This window comes from Tachyglossus aculeatus, chromosome 5 (genome assembly GCF_015852505.1).
Source record: "Tachyglossus aculeatus isolate mTacAcu1 chromosome 5, mTacAcu1.pri, whole genome shotgun sequence".
Lineage (NCBI taxonomy): Eukaryota > Metazoa > Chordata > Mammalia > Monotremata > Tachyglossidae > Tachyglossus > Tachyglossus aculeatus.
In genome coordinates, this window is record NC_052070.1 from 43,621,459 (window position 1) to 43,640,447 (window position 18,989).

At 44.5% G+C, this 18,989-nt stretch overlaps 1 protein-coding gene across 1 annotated transcript in view; it reads right to left on the reverse strand.

The window, feature by feature from the left end:
* Positions 1-18,989, reverse strand: part of NPHP4 (nephrocystin 4) — a 187,221-nt gene that overhangs the window by 145,544 nt on the left and 22,688 nt on the right. The window lies entirely within an intron of this gene.

The window sequence follows — 18,989 nt, forward strand, 5'->3', positions numbered from 1 at the left end:
TTATAGACATGATCCCCTGTCCTCAAGAAGCTTGTGGTCTAGTGAATTCTCCCCAGCACTAAGTACCCAGACTCATAAACTATGTTTAATCACAGTTTTTGGCTGAACAGCCAATGGCATTCCAGAGGGGGAGGCAGAAACAATCAATTTCAGATTAGGGGGAAGAAGACAATGGAGAGATGAATATGTGCATGAGCAAGGACAGTTTCCCCTCTCAGGGTCGCACCTGGAGAGTTTCCAGTACTCTATCAGTCTGGACTCCTGGAGGGAGAGTTAAGCAAAAGCATATCCATTCCATTCATAGCTTGGACAGTGGCTAGCTAGTGGAAGGCAATCTGCTACTAGTCAAAAATCCCCTGTCCTGGGCAACAGCAGCACGGGAGAGAGTCTAGGACAGAAGCTCAAATTTACTGCGCGGAAGGAGGCAATGGTAAACCACTTCTGTATTTTTCCCAAGAAAACTCTATGGATGCACTACCAGAACGATTGCAGACAGAGATGGGGCATTCTGGGAGACATGTGTCCGTGGCATCGCTATGGGTCGGAGATGACTCAACAGCATAAGACAAGGACAATTTGTAAATCCATTTAACAGAAGTGCAATGGGAGACTGAATGCAATAGTGTGCTGGAGGGTGGCTCAAAACTCCTGAGGTGGTACTAAATAATAATAACAATAATAATATCTGTAAAGTGCTTACTATGGGCCAAGCACTGGGGAAGATAAAAGAGAATCAGATCAGATACAGTCCTCATCCCACATCCCTCGTCCCTCATCCCCCGATGGAGATTGTGACCAAGAGGTTGGTGAGAGATGAGAATGAGGCCTACTAAGTAGGTTGGCTTGAGAAGTATGGAGCACATAAGCTGGGGTGTAGGGGGAGAAAAGAGGATGAATAGAATGGAGACAACTGACTGAATGCCTTAAAGCCAGTGGTCAAGTTTCGGTTTGATGCAGAGAAGAATGGGCAATCAGTGGAGGTTTTTGAAGAGTGGGGAAATGTGGACAGGATGAAGCTTTAGAAAAATGATCTAGGCAGCAGAGTGAAGTATGGACTGGAGAGGGAAGAAACTGTTGACAGGTAGATTAAGTGATTTTAGGGAAGATTTTAGGGAGATCATGCCTGATGATTCAATTTTCTCAGTAAAGTAGGTGACCAGGTTATTAGGGGCAAGAGATGGGGGAGGACGGGGGTTTGAAGAGGAAGTTAAACAGTTGGGACAACTGGAGATGGCATTAGATACGGGTGTCAATAAGGATGGAGAAATAACGTCACCAGGTAGAGGAGAGGGCAGAGTTAAATTACACAAAGATGAACTTGAGGTGGACGAGGTCAGACCGATATGTAGTTTTCCTCCGGCAGCGTTCTGTGGCTCATGCACAGAAGTGAAGGAAGCAGACTGTGGAGATGATCCAGTGCTGTGGTCTAGTGGTACGACATCAACAAAGGGATAGGGGAGCGAGAGAGTAGAGTTCAGTAGAGAGGGCGGTGTTAGGCCATCGATTTTGTCAAAGGAAGGTAGGTTGAGTATGGAGGCTAAATGGTGCATGATGACTTGAGAAAACTGGATGGGGTCACATGGGAAGTCTCTGCAGGGAACAGGACAGACTTGTGTGGAGGAGGTGTGAGGGAGAGAAGACAGATGAGGAGATTATGGTCAGATAGAGGGATTTCAGAGTTGGCGAGGGTAGAAACCGTACAATGACTAGAGCTGATGAGACCAAGTGTGTGTCCAAGATGATGAGAGGGCAAGCTGGGTTGCAGCAGGAGGCCCAATTTATTGTTGGTCCAATAAATGCAATTGATTGATTGACTGTTCTGCCCATAATAGGTGCTCAATAAATACTATTGACTGAAGAGGGAGATTTCCAAAGCAGGCATGTGATAGCCTCTTGACTGACAGCAAGAAAAATGAGAGAGTGAAGAGGTGGGGAGGCTGGGCATGCATAAGGGACTGGCGAAGTGAGGGGAAGGTCTGGGGAAGTTTCTGCTCAATGGTTTAGATTTTGCTAAGAAAGCAGTTGGCCGAGTCATCCAGGACAAGAGAGGAAGGAGGAGGGGAGTCTGGGAGTTAAGAAGTCTGGAGCAGAGCAGGAGCTCAAGACCTGAGGTTCCTGGATGCAGAGGGATACCCGTCTGGGAATGCCTCTTTGGCACCAAGTGTACTTATTTCATTACACATGTGACATGGTTTTGAAATGGAAACTTTCCATTATTCCATCAACCTTCGCACAAAAGCTACTGTTTGGAGTTAACGTGGCATTTGAGAAGTATTTGGGAGTGCAAAACTTCATACATCTGAAGACAGATGAGTGCTTCCAAAGCTTGTGATGAAAGCAAGCTCTACTGTCCCACCCAGATAACCTCAGAAGAGCATAATGGAACTCTGTTTCTTTGAAATGCAACTGGTTTTCTACTCTCACTGGGATCATGTATATTGATTAACTGCCTAGATGACACTGGATGCTGAAAGGACTGACAGCATACTGTTTTTACAGAGGAGCAGGTTAAGAAGAATATTGAAGAAAAGACAGACTCTGTTTCACCAGGCTACAGGGAAAGGAATTTGAAAGAATTTTGAATTTTGGACTCCACTACCATCTACCATTCCTTGACGACTCTGGCTTTTTTCTCATGGTATTTGTTAAGCGTTTACTACATTCCGGCACTGTACTAAGAACTGGGGTAGCGAGAAACTAATCAGACTGGACACAGTTCAAGTCTCAAACGGGGTTCACAACCTTAATCCTCATTTTACAGATGAGGGAGCTGAGCCACAGAAAAGTGAAGTGGCTTGCCCAAGGTCACACATCAGACAAGTGGCAGAGTTGGGACTAGAACCCAGGTTCTTCTGATTCCCAGGCTCGTGCTCTGTCCATTAGGCCAGGTTGCTACTTTTAAAAGGAGTGTTTGCATACCCCATTCCCTCTCATCTTATGAAATATCTCGCTCCATCCCTTCTCCCCTCCTTAACTTCCATCTTCAACCACTCACTCTCCACTGGTTCCTTCCCCTCTGCCTTCAAACATGCCCATGTCTCTCCCATCCTAAAAAAACCCTCTCTTGACCCCACCTCACCTTCTAGTTATCGTCCATATCCCTCCTACCATTCCTTTCCAAACTCCTTGAACGAGTTGTCTACACGCGCTGCCTAGAATTCCTCAACAACAACTCTCTCCTCGACCCCCTCCAGTCTGGCTTCCGTCCCCTTCATTCCACGGAAACTGCCCTCTCAAAGGTCACCAATGACCTCCTGCTTGCCAAATCCAACGGCTCATACTCTGTCCTAATCCTCCTCGACCTCTCAGCTGCCTCTGACACTGTGGACCACCCCCTTCTCCTCAACACGCTATCTGACCTTGGCTTCACAGACTCCGTCCTCTCCTGGTTCTCCTCTTATCTCTCCGGTCGTTCTTTCTCAGTCTCTTTTGCAGGCTCCTCCTCCCCCTCCCATCCTCTTACTGTGGGGGTTCCCCAAGGTTCAGTGCTTGGTCCCCTTCTGTTCTCAATCTACACTCACTCCCTTGGTGACCTCATTCGCTCCCACGGCTTCAACTATCATCTCTACGCTGATGACACCAAGATCTACCTCTTTGCCCCTGCTCTCTCCCCCTCCCTCCAGGCTCGCATCTCCTCCTGCCTTCAGGACATCTCCATCTGGATGTCCGCCCGCCACCTAAAGCTCAACATGTCGAAGACTGAGCTCCTTGTCTTCCCTCCCAAACCTTGTCCTCTCCCTGACTTTCCCATCTCTGTTGACGGCACTACCATCCTTCCCGTCTCACAAGCCCGCAACCTTGGTGTCATCCTCGATTCCGCTCTCTCATTCACCCCTCACATCCAAGCCGTCACCAAAACCTGCCGGTCTCAGCTCCGCAACATCGCCAAGATCCGCCCTTTCCTCTCCATCCAAACCACTACCCTGCTCATTCAAGCTCTCATCCTATCCCGTCTGGACTACTGCACTAGCCTTCTCTCTGATCTCCCATCCTCGTGTCTCTCTCCACTTCAATCCATACTTCATGCTGCTGCCCGGATTATCTTTGTCCAGAAACGCTCTGGACATATTACTCCCCTCCTCAAAAACCTCCAATGGCTACCGATCAATCTGCGCATCAGGCAGAAACTCCTCACCCTGGGCTTCAAGGCTCTCCATCACCTCGCCCCCTCCTACCTCACCTCCCTTCTCTCCTTCTACTGCCCAGCCCGCACCCTCCGCTCCTCCACCGCTAATCTCCTCACTGTACCTCGCTCTCGCCTGTCCCGCCATCGACCCCCGGCCCACGTCATCCCCCGGGCCTGGAATGCCCTCCCTCTGCCCATCCGCCAAGCTAGCTCTCTTCCTCCCTTCAAGGCCCTACTGAGAGCTCACCTCCTCCAGAAGGCCTTCCCAGACTGAGCCCCTTCTTTCCTCTCCCCCTCATCCCCCTCTCCATCCCCCCGTCTTACCTCCTTCCCTTCCCCACAGCACCTGTATATATGTATATATAGTTGTACATATTTATTATTCTATTTATTTATTTATTTATTTATTTATTTTACTTGTACATTTCTATTTTGTTGGTATGTTTGGTTCTGTTCTCTGTCTCCCCCTTTTAGACTGTGAGCCCACTGTTGGGTAGGGACTGTCTCTATGTGATGCCAATTTGTACTTCCCAAGCGCTTAGTACAGTGCTGTGCACATAGTAAGCGCTCAATAAATACGATTGATTGATTGATTGATTGATTTGCATACAGCAAGCCCCAAAATAGTGAGATAGAGCCACAAAGGAATCCTGTTCTCTTCTTCTTGACCTGGGAAAGCAGGAGAAACCAAATCAACTTGTAGAAAGCAGGCAAGGCTGTGAGATTAATCACCCAGCTCAAGCAGCAGCTGGTGGCTTTAGACTTCTTCATATTATTTGCAGGGTGGCCTAGTGGAAAGAGTATGGGCCTGGGAGTTAGAGGACATTGGTCTAACCCCAGCTCTGCCAATTGCTCGCTGTGTAACCTTGGGTAAGACACAACTTCTCTGTGCCTCACTTTCCTCAACTGTAAAATGGGGATTCAATCCCTGTTCTCCTTCCTACTTAAGTCTGTGAGCCCCCTTACAGGATAGGGACTGCGTCCAACCTCCGACTTAATGAACTTGTACCTATCCCAGCACTTATAGCAGTGTTCGACACATAATAAGATATTAACAAATACCATAAAACAAATAGGGCTGAAGGAAAGTCAAGACTTCACCATTCATTCATTCAATCGTATTGATTGACTGCTTACTGTGTGCAGAGCACTGTACTAAGCACTTCACCACAATAATGTCCTACTAAATCCCAGGCTGCACAATACGCTCCTCTAGAGCCAGCTTACTCACTATGTCCCCATCTTGTCTGTCTTGCCACAGGCCCCTTTCCCACACCCTCCCCCTAGCCTGGAATTCCCTGTACATGTACTCCATGTACACCAGACCACCACTCTCTCTACCTTCAAAGCACAATTAAGGTCACGTCCTCCCCTTGAGGACTTCACAGATTAAGCCTTCTTTTCCCTGTCTGGCTTTCACTTCTGCGTTTTCTGCGTTGTCTATGCACTTGCATCTATGATCTTTGGACATTTGATATTCACCCCACCCCAACTGCATTTATGTACATATGTTTAAATTATTAATCATAAATTACTTTATTCATATTAATGTCTGTCTCTCCCTCTAGACTGTAAATTCACTATGGGCAGAGAACGTGTCTGCTAATTTCTCTTGTACTCTCCCAAGCACATAGAACAGTGCTCTATACATAGTAAATGCCAATAAATACCACTGATTGACTGACTGATTGACTTAAAGTAAGAGCTCTGGTTGGGAACAGGGTCTGGGCTGTTGGGCAGGACTACGGACATTTTCTGGAATCCTTGCCAAGTTATTCCAATAAAACAAATCAAGGGGGAGAAAAATATGAGCTGCCAGAATTCCATGGAATCTGAGGCGACCTTAGTTAAAGGAAATAATTTAAGGGAGAACTATTTATCTCAAAAATGAAGCGTAGAAGTGGCACGATATTTTAGACTGGGTGATTATTTTTAAAAGGAAACTTTTTATAGGGTTGACTGAAATATTACATGTCTCCCAGGAAGTGAAAGGCAATTCCTCCCAGCAGAGAGAGAGTACTCTGGATGCAGAACACAGACTCCTTAGACCCTCAGGGCTAAAAAGAAACTGAATAGGTCATTTGAACTTGTGAAATCTAGCACAGGGACTTGGGACCCAAGAGAGAAAGACAGAATGGAGTGAGCAAAGATAGAGAAGCAGCGTGGCCTAGTGGAAAGAGCACAGGCCTGGGATTCAGAGGACTGAGTTCTAATCCCAGCTTTGCCATGTGTTTGCTCTCATTTGGCTCCACCAAATGTCTGCTATGTGATCTTGGGCAAGTCACTTCATTTGTCTTTGCCTCAGTTACCTCATCTGTAAAATGGGAATTGATCAAGCAATCAATCAATCATATTTATTGAGGACTTGCTGTGTGCACAGCACCATATTAAGCACTTCTAGGGACTTCCAAGCACAATCTAGGGACTTGGGACCCAAGAGAGCAAGGGAGAATGGAGTTAGCAAAGATAGAGAAGCAGCATGGCCTAGTGGAAAAAGCACAGGCCAGGGATTCAGAGGTCATGGGTTCAATATCCCAGCTCTGCCACTTGTCAGCTGTGTGACTTTGGGCAAGTCACTTAACTTCTCTGGGCTTCAGTTACCTCTTCTGTAAAATGGGGATTAAGACTGTTCCATGTGGGGCAATGTGATTATCTTGTATCTACCCCAGTACTTAGAACAGTGCTGGGCACATAGTAAGCGCTTAACAAATACCATTATCATCATCATCATCATCTGAAAAACTATGAGCCTCTTATGGGACACGGACTGTGTCTGACCTGATTATCTTGTATCTACCTTCAACACTTAGGACAGTGCCTGGCACATAGTAAGCGCTTAACAAATACTATTTAAAAAAATAAGCATAGGAATCAGTGAAGTTATTTACTTTGTGTGGGGGTGTACTCATATAAAGACAGACATTGGAATCCAGCTCATAGCACTTTACACAAAAGTAGATCATCAGAAAGTCTGATGAGCAATGTACCAATTAAGGAAATACTGTCTGGAATCATTCAGCCTTGTCTACTTGTCTTACTTTACACGATTTGGTCAAAAATAACAAAAAACTGCAAGAAAGAAATGCATGTAACCGTACTAAGGCTGTTCTAATCTGATGGTAGGCCCATGGAAAAAATAGAAATTTGATATCAAGCCTTTGCCACAGATCTAACTGCACCCTTGACACCCTTAGAACTAAAAGAACAAATAAGGAATTTAAAAAATCAGCAGTGAGGATGAAATCAACCAGCTATCGGTCCTCACAAAAGAAATAATTGAAGTCTCTACTGTCGCCGTATTTCCAGAGCTTCTGACTACTCATCAATGTAATCCCTTTGCTAAAACCAGGTGTTCTTTAAAACAGGTTCCCGAAAGAATAATCTACATTTTAGTCTCATGCATGTGGCACGCGAGCATGCACACGTGGAAAAAAAGTCGGTAGCATTAACTAAATTTGTAGAAAACCCGCTTTTATACGGTAAAGCAGTCAAAGTAAGTAAGAGGAAACTGGGGTGCTGGAAAGATGTTGTTCATCAATTTTTTTCAGTTTGTTTCATTCTTAGTGCACTACTGCCCTCTGCTGCTTGCTCAACAGTAGAGCGCCTATGGAAAGCAAGAGACCCCCAAATCCCAATAACTGATCCAAAGGTATTCCAGGTCTGTTCCAGTTCCTCTTCGGGAGAGATCTCCGGACCTGATCAGGAATTACACTTGAGTGTGATTAGGCTGTGGTTTGTACTGCTCCCTTCTCATTCCCACTCTCCCTGCCCAAATCATTTCCACCACCCACTTTCCCTGCTCAAGCTCACCTCCTCCAAGAGGCCGTCCCAGACTGAGCCCCCTTCTCCCTCTCCTCCTTCCCCTCCCCACAGCACCTGTATATATGTTTGTACAGATTTATTACTCTATTTTACTTGTGTATATTTACTATTCTATTTATTTTGTTAATGATGTGCATTTAGCAACTTGACACCTATCCACATTTTGTTTTGTCATCTGTCTCCCCCTTCTAATAATAATAAGAATAATAACGGCATTAAGTGCTTACTATGTGCAAAGCACTGGGGGGATACAAGGTGATCAGGTTGTCCCACGTGGGGCTCACAGTCTTCATCCCCATTTTCCAGATGAGGTAACTGAGGCCCAGAGAAGCTAAGTGACTTGCCCAAAGTCACACAGCTGACAAGTGGCGGAGCCGGGATTTAAACCAACGATCCCTGAATCCAAAGCCTGTGCTCTTTCCACTGAGCCACGCTGCTTCTCTAGACTGTGAGTCCGTTGTTGGGTAGGGACCGTCTCTATATGTTGCCAACTTGTACTTCCCAAGCGCTTAGTATAGTGCTCTGCACACAATAAGCACTCAATAAATATGATTGAACAAATGAATGAATGAATTCCCACTTGACTTCCTGCTGCTGCACAACAGCACAGAAAGCAAGATGCCAAGGAAGGATGAAGGTGTGGTCTTAGGCCGTTTTTGTTTCTTTTAATGGAACTTGTTAAGCACTTACTATGTGCCAGGCGCTGCACTAAGCACTGAGGTTGACACAAGCTAATCAGGTTGGACACAGCTCATGTCCCATGTGGGGCTCACAGTCTTAATCCCCCTTTTACAGATGAGTTAACTGAGGCCCAGAGAAGTTAAGTGACTTGTCCAAGGTCACACAGCAGACAAGTGGTGGAATGGGGATTAGAACCCAGGTCCTCTTACTCCCAGGCGGGCTCTTTCCACTAGGACATGCTGCTTCACAGATGCCTGTTAATAAAACCACAGACAATCAATCAATCAATCGTATTTATTGAGCGCTTACTGTGTGCACAGCACTGTACTAAGCCCTTGGGAAGTACAAGCTGGCAACATACAGAGACAGTCCCTACCCAACAGTGGGCTCATAGCAACCACATTCTTGATCTTCCAAAGAAAACAATCATGAGCCAAATAAGAGATTTAGATCCATTTGACTGACAGTTTACCTTCTGACATTTGACAGAGACAACTTTCCAGGTAAACTTCAATTTGCAGGAGCACAGGTGCCCCTAGACCATTCATTCATTCATTCAATTGTATTTACTGAGTGCTTACTGTGTGCAGAGCACTGTATTAAGCTCTTGGGAAGTACAAATCGGCAACATATAGAGACGGTCCCTACCCAACTACGGGCTCACAGTCTAGAAGACCACTAGCGGAAAGCAATTTGCCCTTCCGTTTGTCACCTATTAATCCATTCATAGCATTTACTGAGCACTAACTGTACTAAGCACTTGAAAGAGTACAACAAGAATTAGAATATGCAATTCTTACCCTCAGGAAATTTACAACCTAGTGTAGGTACAGGGGAAGGTAAGACACAAAATAACTATAGAAAGGAAAAAAGGAAAATGGGGAAATTTGGATTCTTGTATGAGCAAGTGTTTGTATAGTAGAGGACGAAAGTCGGTATACACAGAAGGTGTTTGGGTGGCTGGGGGTGCTTAAATATTCTATATGTTCTATACGTATCCTATATATACATACATACATGTATGTTCTATATATGTTACCAACTTGTACTTCCCAAGTGCTTAGTACAGTGCTCTGCATACAGTAAGCGCTCAATAAATATGATTGAATGAATGAATGAATAAGAGCAGAGGTTGTTCAAAACTGCTGAGGGGGGATTTAAATGGGAAAGGGATGACCAGAGAAGAAGAAAAATTAGAAAGGAAGGCCTCCTGAAGGTGATGGGCTTTTACGTTTTTGAGGATGAGGAAAGCTACAGTCTGACAGATTTGTAGGAGGAGGAAGCTCCAGACAGTGGCAAGTGCAATAAGCAAAGAGTTGAGGTGAGAGAATTGAGAATAAGACAGTGAGAAGGTAAATTTCAGCAGGATTCATTCATACATTCAATCGTATTTATTGAGCACTCACTGTGTGCAGAGCACTGTACAAAGCGCTTGGAAAGTACAATTCGGCAACATATAGAGATGGTCCCTACCCAACAACGGGCTCACAGTCTAGAAGGGGGAGACAGACAGCAAAACAAAACAAGTAGACAGGTGTCAATACCATCAAAATAAATAGAATTATAGATATATACAAATCATTAATAAAACAGAGTAATAAATATGTACAAATATACACAAGTGCTGTGGGGAGGAGAAGGGAGCAGGGCAGGAGGAGGAGAGGATAAGAGGGGCTCAGTCTTGGAAGGCCTCCTGGAGGAAGTGAGGAGGGATGGAGAGTTGGGTGAGGTGGAGGTAGTGGGGGAAAAAGAGAGAGATGGTGTGCTTTAAAGTCAATAGCCAGGAGCATCTGCTTGTTGAGGAGAGGAATTAACAACCATTGGAGGTCTTTATGGAGTGGAGAGATGCATGCAGAACCACATTTTAAAAAGATGATTCAACAGGAGAGTGAGCCATGGACTGGAGAGGGGAGAGACTGGAGCAGGGAGAACAGTGAGGAGGCAGATAGAGCAGTCTACCCTAGTCTACAAATCTAGTCAGGAGAGGCCTAGAAACAGCATGGCGTAATGGAAAAAGCACTGGCTTGAGGGACAGAAGGTCATGGGTTTAATCCTGGCTCTGCCACTTGTCTGCTGTGTGACCTTGGGCAAGTCACTTCACTTCTCTGGGTCTGTTACCTCATCTGTACAATGGGGATTGAGATTGTGAGCCCCATATGGGATTTGTTTGTATCCACCCCAGTGCTTAGTACTGTGCCTGGTACATATTAAGTATTTAACAAATACTACAATTATAAACTATTATTATTATTAGGACAAGCACCTGGCCCAGCATGGTGGCCATCTGAAGAGAGAAGAGGAAATGGATCCAGGAAATGTTATGGAGAAAAAGGAAAAAGACAGAATTCAATGACAGATTAAATGTAGAAGTTGAAACAGAGCAAGGAGTCGAGGATAATGCCACTGTTGTGGAGATCACTTTGCACTCAGTAAGTGTGCAATCAATATGATTGATTGATTCATCAGCAATAAGGAGATGGTAGTGCTGTCCACTACGATGAAAAAGATACGTGGATGAAAGCAGCTCATGGTATCAGTGAAGGGAAGATGCAAAAGGGGAGGGGAGTTGGTTTGGCCAAGTGTTTCTGGGACCTTTGTCTTCTAAGTCATTTTCATCCCTCTCCTCATCCCAGAGACTTGCCGATTTCTGGGGACCAGTTAATCCTCAGAGGAGCTTCCAGTCTGGGTGGCTGACAACAGAGATAGTGTGGAGTCTACTCTCAGAGGCAGAAACATTGTTTTATCCTCCCTCATCACGTTTTTAATCATCAACTTAACATGCATGAAGTCCAGCACGGACTTCAAAGCTACATGAGTAATTGGGATATAAGAAGAGATGTAATATGCCCTGGTGGAGACAAAGAATGGGACCTTATCAAAAGTACATCTCCAAGAGGCCTTCCCGACTAAACCCTCATTTCCTCTTCTCCCACCCTACTCCTTTCTGTGTTTCCCTTGCACTTGAATTCATACCCCTTAAGCACCCCACCCTCATCCCCACCCCCGGCACACATACATAACCATAACTTATTTAATGTCCATCTCCGGCTCCAGACTGTAAGCCCCCTGTGGTCAGGGAATGCATCTACCAACTCCGGTTCATTGTACTTTCCCCATTATGGGATCGGCTGGGGAGAAGATTCCGTTTCTACCCCTGCAGTTGGATTGGTTATGTGGGCACGAGCAACTCGCTGCACCTCTCTGGACCTTAGGGATTCCCATTTGTAGCAGGGAGGAGAGTTTTAAGATGGGATTCTCCCAAAAGGGTGCCATTGTGAAGCTGAAACATTTGTTAAAATGATCTTTTCTATGGGATTTACTATGCACTCACTCTGAGTCAAGTCCTGGAGTAGATCCAAAATAATCAGATCAGACCCAATCCCTGTCCCACACGGGACTCGCAAAACACGAGTCCCAGGAAGCAGTGCGACCTAGTGGATAAAACACTAGCCTGGGAGCTAGAGGACCTGGGATCTAACCCCAGATCCTCCATTTGCCTGCCCACGGTCAAGGCACAACTTCTCTGACCCTCAGTTTCCTCATCTATAAAACGGGGACTCAATATCTGCTCCCCTTCCTGCTTAGACTGTGAGCCCCATGTGGGACAGGGAGTCTGACCTGATTGATTTGCATCTATCCCAGCATTTACAACAGTGCTTGACACAAAGTTCTTAAATACATTAAAAAAAAGATGGGGGAAGTGGTGGATGGAGGGGAGGATATGAGATGAGTACTGCTTCATGAAGATGATCTGCACAGCAGCAAGGAGTATAGATTGGAGTAGGAAGGGGCTGGAAGCCAGGAGACCAACAAGGAAGCAAGTACAATTGTCTACCCACAATTTGACAAGGTCTTGATCCAAACTGTCAGCAGTTTGGGTGGGCAGGAACGGCAGATGTAAGAAATGTTAAAAAAGAAGAGCCAGCAGGACTTGTTTAGCTAAGGATTGAATGCAGGAGCTGACAGTGAACAGTCACAAAGGACACCAAGGTTGAGACAGGAAGGGCAATGGTGTCATCAACACAGATGGGAAAGTCAAGAGGAGGAGGACTATATTTAGGAAGGAAGATGTGCAGTTTATTGAACACAAATGGAACGGGAATGTGGCTGAATCTTTGGGAAGACATGACTGAAACGCCAAACCTAAGCAGAGAAAGAATGACCATACATATTTCAATTGAAGTATTTCCCTAAATTTTTAACACTGAAGGCTAATTGGAAGGATATTTTTTTGCAATAATAAAAATAATAATAATAATAATAGTATTTGTTAAGTGTGTACTATATTCCAAACACTGTACTAAGAACTGGTATAGATGACAATTACAATAATTATAATTATTATTATTATAAATATTTAAGCTCTATGTGCCAAACACTGTTCTATGCATTGGGGTAGATAATCAGGTTGGACATGGCCCCTGTCCCAGATGGGGCTCAGAGTCTAGGTAGGAGGGAGTGGGATTTAATCTCCTTTTTACAGATGAGCAAAGTTGAGCACAGAGAAGTTCAGTAACTTGCCCCATGTAACACAGCAGACAAGTGGCAGAGCCGGAATTAGAACTCAGATCCTCCAACTCCCAGGCCCATGCTTCTTGCATTAGGGCACACTGCAATCTAGTAGGGTGCTGTTGGAATAGCCTGAAGGGAAGAGATCAGATCTTGTTTGGAAACAAGCCATCTTATAGGTAGCAGTGGTTTGGGATGAATCTAGCTTCTGTATCATGCTGCCAAGGGAAAACAAATCTCAAAGCTTTGTAAACCCCAACCTCCACCATATCTTCCAGCACACTACCAGAACATCCCTCCAGAGTGCAACACACAGAGACCTTCTGTGATGTATGGCTGAATGGTCTGAGTTCTTAACAAATTATTCCTTTTTCCCACCCTTCCTTTCTTTAGAAAGGGAAATAACATGGAAAGGTTGTTGCAGAGGCTGAGAGAGGCACCGGACTATTAGCAATATATTACCACGTCAATATAAATTTATGAGCAACCTGTCTTTCATTACAATATTGGTGGAGCTGGGAGATTTATTTCAAAAGCTGAAGCAGCACTTTCAGGAAGTTAGCAGTAGACGTGCCTGTGATTTATGACAAAAAAGTCTTTTTCCATCGACACAGCCAATTCGGGAGCTAAGTACTTAGAGGCCAGATTCTCAGGAACCCTTTATCAGGGATATACTTCTCCTTTTGGCCTTCCATGTTCAGGGCATCAGATCCTTTCACTTGGCACCAATTAATCCAGAAAGACTTACCTGCCATCGTAGCTTCACTCGGGATTTCAAGTTGCTCTATGCGGAAGCCCAACGGTACTCCATCTTTGAGTGGCAGCTACAAATGAAGTGCCCATGGGCACACATGCAGCCAGCTACTGTCTCTGTTCAGCCGGAAGAAGAAATTGCCCCCAAGAGTGACTTCCCTTCTGCTACCCCTGGCCACTCCTGCTCTACAAGGGAGGAGTGAAAACTCTGCAGAAAGACTCCGATCCCATGCAGTTCCTTTCTGACGCTTCCATTTCAATCCCTGCCAATGAGTGCTCCTCTTCTGCTGGAGAGTGAGCCAGGACATGGAGAGGTGAAGAACATAATAATAATAATAATGATGGTATTTGTTAAGCGCTTACTATGTGCAAAGCACTGTTCTAAGCGCTGAACATATTGTGACAGGTAAGCAACACAGCTTAGAAAGACTCTTTTAAAGTGTATAATCTCTAGGTAAAGGTCATTCACTATGGAAAACATGAGCTCAGGTGTGTGTACCCTTTGCATATCCTTTTGGAAACATATATACCTATATGATTGTATATATCCTGTTTCCATACATATGTATAGCTACAATTCTATTTATTCTGACACCTGTCTACATGTTTTGTTTTGTTGTCTGTCTCCCCCTTCTAGACTGTGAGCCCGTTGTTGGGTAGGGACTGTCTCTATATGCTCCCGACTTGTACTGTGTTGCTCTGCACACAGTAAGCGCTGAATAAATACGATTGAATGAATATGTATTTTTATATATAATTCTCTATATATAGACAGAACATGCATATATGTATATATTTGAAAAAAGGACATATATGAACATATAATAATAATGGTATTTGTTAAGCGCTTACTATGTGCCAAGCACTGTTCTAAGCATTGGGGTAGATACAAGGTAATCAGGTTGTCCCACGTGGGGCTCACAGTCTTAATTCCCATTTTATAGATGAGGTAACTGAGGCACAGAGAAGTGAAGTGACTTGCCCAAAGTCACACAGCTAAGTGGCAGATATAGTTTTTAAAAATGATTATACTGATGGAGGCCCTAACCATGCATACATACAAATGTGGTTGAAATGACTAATCGATCAGACAATCAGTGGTATTTATTGAGTACTTACCATGTGCAGACCACTGTCCTAAATGCCTGGGAGCCCCATGTGGGACAGGGACTGTGTTCAACCTGATTAACTTATATCTACCCCAGCACTTAGAAGAGTGGTTGGCACGTAGTAAGTGTTTAAGATGTACCATAATCATTATTACAGGGAAATGACAATAAAGCAGAATTAGCAGACGTCCCCTGCCCATAATGATCTTATAATCTGGAGTGGGAGACAGACATTAATATGAATAAATAAGTTATTTCTAATATAAAATTTAAAGGTATGTATATAAGTGCTGTGGGTTGGGGGTGGGTGAATATCTAATGTCCAAAGGTCATAGATCCAAAAGATTGTCACACCTGCCCACATTGCTTTCAAGTAAGGATAGATCCTTTTGTCCTAATGGGTCTGTCCCATATCAGACAGCCTCGGTTTCCGATTCTCCCTTCTGACATTCCGATCTTCCTGAAGTCTTTGCTCTAGGAAAGGAAACCATCTCCCAATTTCTGCTCTCCAGACTTGTCTATCTGTTGCAGTGGTCTCCCAACTGTCCTCTACTCTGTTGCCCTGTTTGAGACTGTGCTTCCCCCTGTCTGTGAATTATTTCTTCCATCCTCCATCCATTTTTCCATCCTTGAGTGGGCCTTCTTTCAGCTCCCCATATCGCAGGTGCTTGGGTTTCCCAAGTCATCCACTCTCCTCAAACGTCCCTCCCAGTGGCTCCATTTCAGGACTGTTGTCAGTATTCTTGCCCTGCCATTTGATGGTGAAGAAGGTTCGTAGACGATGCTGATGACACGGCTCTACAAGTCAGGTGTGACTTCTGTTGTGAGTCAAAACTAAGTCTCACCGTTGTACAGAAAAATTATCAGATACCACAATGGTCTTGTAGCCCTTCAATTTGGTATGGAACTTGACGTCCCATTGCTCTGTAGTCTTGCAGTCTGTCTTGTAGTCATCCAAAGAACATGCTGGCCGTTTTTATTCTGTTTTCTTTTTACCTGCCCACATATCATTGGTCAACACAATGCCTTCGTAGCAGAATTTGGTGACTGCTTTAAGTTCTGTATTAGGAACTATCACACACACCTAATAATTAATTTCCATTATCCCCAACAAACAGGGTTCCTTTTAATATGCACAGAATATTCCTGCTGCTTACACTATACTCTCACAGACTGCACAGGAGGAAATAAATCTGGGGAGATTTTTCTAGTAGATACTTCCTCTTGGGTCCTAATTCCCTGTGAGACCAATCTAGCTCTCAGTGCTACAGAGGAAAGCACAACATTTTGGGGACCATAACCTAGTTGCATACAGTAAACACTGTCCCAAATAACCTAATATCATCATCAATGTATTTATTGCACACCAACTATACTAAGCTCTTGGGTGAATACAACAGAAGGAAGAGAGGTAGTAAATGCCCTTACAGTCTAATGTGAATATACAGACAATAATAATAATAATAATAATAATGGTATTTGTTAAGTGCCTACTATGTGGCAGTCACTGTACTAAGCGCTGGGGTGCACACAAGCAAATCAGTTGGACGCAATCCCTGTCCCACGTAGGGATCAGAGCCTCCATTCCCATTTTACAAGATGAGGTAACTGAGGTATGGAGAAGTGAAGTGACTTCCCAAAGTCACAAGCAGATAAGTGGTGGAGCCGGGATTAGAACCCATGACCTTTTGACTCCCAGGCCCATGCTCTATCCACAATAATAATAATGATGGTATTTGTTAAGTGCTTACTATGTGCCAAGCACTGTTCTAAGCACTGGGGGTGGGGGGAGAATAAAAGGTAATCAGGTTGTCCCACATGGGGCTCACAGTTTTAATCCCCATTTTACAGATGAGGTAACTGAGGTACGGAGAAGTTAAGTGACTTGCCCAAAGTCACACGGCTGACAAGTGGCGGAGCCAGGATTAGAACCCATGACATCTGACTCCCAAGTCCAGGTTCTTTCCACTGAGCAATGCTGCTTCTCGTGTTCCCTGCCCATAATGAATTTAAGATCTTATCTCTCTTATCCCACACCATACCAGCTCACACTCTAGGTCCCTCTCTCAGGCTCACTTTTTCCCTATGCCTTGTTCTTGACTCGCCTGCCTTTGCCCCCTGGCTCACGCCTTTCCGCCTGCCTGGAACTCTTTACCCCTTCAAATATGACAGACCACAGTTCTCCCATCTTCAAAATCCTTTAGAACAGTTCTTGGCACATACCATAATTACTATCATTATAATACCACAGTGTTGGTAGAAAGAATCCCTGCCCTCAAGGAGCTTGCAGTCTCAGTTTGGATGTCGGTGATGAGGACAGAAACTAAAATAAATTACAGAAATGCAGAAACAAGATAGCCTAAGTATCGGTTGGGAAGGACAAAGATTTTAAGGGAAGCAACATGGCCTAGTGAATAGAGCACGGGCCTGGGAGTCAGAAGGACCTGGGACCTAATCCCAGCTCTGCCACTTGTCTGCTGTGCGACCTTAGGCAAGTCACTTCACTTCTTTATGACTCAGTTACCTAATCTGTAAAATGGGGATTAAGACTGGGAGCTTTATGTAGTGTAGTGTACAACTCAACTTACCTTGTATCTACCCCAGCGCTTAGCACACTGCCTGGCACATAGTAAGAGCCTAACAAATACCACAATTAAATTATTATTAGAAGACATTCATTCATTCAATCGTATTTATTGAGCACTTACTGTGTGCAAAGCACTATACTAAATGCTTGGTAGAGTACAATATAACAACAAATGGACACATTCCCTGCCTACAACGAACTCACAGACTAGAGGAGAAGACAGACATTAATATAAGTAAATAGATAATAAATAAATTACAGATAGATACATATGTGCTGTTGGGATGGGAGGGAGGATGAATGAAGAAGCAAGTAAGAGCAGTGCAGAAGGGAGTGGGAGAAGTGTGGGAGAAGACATGATTCCTACCCTCAAGGAATTTATAATCTAAGCTTTCTGAATTAAAGGCGGCATTAAATATTGTCGATGATAGTGACAATGGCAGGATAAAGAGAGTAGTGCAGAGTGCCCAGCCCTCCTGAGCAGCATCTGTCAATCAAATATCTGAGCCAATCAGGAGCAGGGCAGGGGAGTACAACCACGGGACCAAAAATCCCCATCTCCTCAGCCCAAACCCAACTGCTTCCAGCCGATCCCAAAGTATTATGACAAAATTTACTGTTTTCCAATCCCATTTTCTTTAGATGAAAAGGACAGGGGACGCTTTCGCACCACCTTCATGTGAGGGAGGGATGTTTTTTAGAGTGTGGGGTCTGCCTATCACAAACCTGGTCACGGTCCGCGGAGGAAGCAATCACCCAAGCAAAAAGTGTCATTTCCTGAGCCAAGCCACCAAGAGCTGTGCTCATTTGAAATTTTCTCTATAGTCAATCGTATTTATTGTGTGCTTACTGTAAGCAGAACACTGTACTAGGCGCTTGGGAGAGTACAATATAACAATAAACAGACACATTCCCTGCCCACAACGTGCTTACAGGCTAGTCTACACAGATCCAGGCCCTTTCTGGGCAAGAAAGAAAACTTCTCCCCTCTGCCATAAAATAATAATTATTATTTTATTTGTTAAGTGCCTACTATGTGCCAGCCAATGTTCTAAGTGCTGAGGTAGATACAAGATAATTGGGTTGGACACAGACTCTGACTTATATAATGCTCACAGTCTTGATCCCCATTTTACAGATGTGAGGACTGAGGCACAGAGAAGTGAAGTGACTTCCCCAAGGTCACAAAACAGACATGTGGCAGAGCCGGCACTTGAACCCATGACCTTCTGACTCCTAAGCCCTTACTCTATCCACTAGGCAATGATGCTTCATCCTTAGAGAAGCAGCTGTGGCTTGGTGGAAAGAGCATGGGCTTTGGAGTCAGAGGTCATGGGTTCTAATCCCAGCTCTGCCACTTGTCAGCAGTGTGACTTTGGGCAAATCACTTAACTTCTCTGTG